The sequence below is a fragment of the Rana temporaria genome, chromosome 1, assembly GCF_905171775.1.
Source record: "Rana temporaria chromosome 1, aRanTem1.1, whole genome shotgun sequence".
In the NCBI taxonomy this organism is placed as follows: domain Eukaryota; kingdom Metazoa; phylum Chordata; class Amphibia; order Anura; family Ranidae; genus Rana; species Rana temporaria.
The window spans coordinates 175,765,613-175,766,885 of NC_053489.1; the positions used below are offsets into that span (position 1 = coordinate 175,765,613).

General features: G+C 39.7%; 1 non-coding gene across 1 annotated transcript; it reads left to right on the forward strand.

Moving 5' to 3' along the window:
* The first annotated feature begins 614 nt into the window (after positions 1-614).
* TRNAQ-UUG lies at positions 615-686 on the forward strand. Its single transcript has one exon. It is a non-coding gene; the product is annotated as a tRNA-Gln (tRNA).
* The last annotated feature ends 587 nt before the right edge of the window (positions 687-1,273 follow it).

A 1,273-nucleotide genomic window follows, 5' to 3' on the forward strand; every position in this document is an offset into this window, starting at 1 on the left:
GTAACACGTTCCCGCTCCCGCAGCGCTGCCTGACCCCCCCCCCATGACATCGGGCTGGGTATCTTCTCCCCGCACCCGCGGTCACTATTTGAAAAGAGTGCAGCTGTACAGGGCTCCACCCACACAGCCACGTTATTCATTCACACAGTTCTGTGGGTGAATGAACTACAAGTACTGACAGGCTTGTAGTTCTCAATGAACTACCAGGATGCAGTTGAGGTACTTCACTGATTATTCCTGTCATTGTGTAACTGCCTGCCCATACAAGGTACAAGCAGACAGCTTACATTGAAAGTCTGCAGAAGCCCTGCTCATCAGGGGTGCAATGCTCATCGGGCTCCTACAAAAAAAATTGTAAATGCAATTTTTTTTACCTGCAAAAAAATATGCAGTTATTATTTATTTTTAAAAAATGTGAACTTATCCTGTAAAAGTTTATTGAAATATCACAATAAAGGATAAGACAAATTTTCTTCCTCATATCTTTAATAGTGTATAAACTATGGAAGCTCTCAAGTGTAATTACTTTGAACTGACAATGACTCATGACATGCCTAGCATTAATTATGTGTTTTTGTTATTATGAATCAACGGCGACAAAAACCTGTCAGTGGGGTTCCATGGTGTAATGGTTAGCACTCTGGACTTTGAATCCAGCGATCCGAGTTCAAATCTCGGTGGAACCTGGCATTTTCGTTATATTTACTGAAATCTTTGTATGCAATTATTCAGCTTACATTAAAAGTCTGAAGAAACCCTGCTGATCAGGGGTGCAATGTTCATCAGGCTCCTGCAAAAAAAATAGTAAATGCTGTTTTTTTACCTGCAAAATAAAATATGCATTTATTATTTCTTTTTTAAAAAGGTGAACTTATCCTGTAAAAGTTTATCAAAATATAATAAAGAACAAGACAAATTTTCTTTCTCATATCTTTAATCATGGCTTTTTTTCTCAAACAATAGGTGCTGGAAATTAACCACAGCCCCACAAAACCCCTCTCCTACACACACCCTCCAAATCACATCAAATATTGGGTGCGTTCAGTTAACCACTTACCCCCCGGACCATATTGCTGCCCAAAGACCAGAGTACTTTTTGCGATTCGGGACTGCGTCGCTTTAACAGACAATTGCGCGGTCGTGCGACGTGGCTCCCAAACAAAATTGGCGTCCTTTTTTTCCCACAAATAGAGCTTTCTTTTGGTGGTATTTGATCACCTCTGCGTTTTTTTTTTTTTTGCGCTATAAACAAAAATAGAACGACAATTTTGAA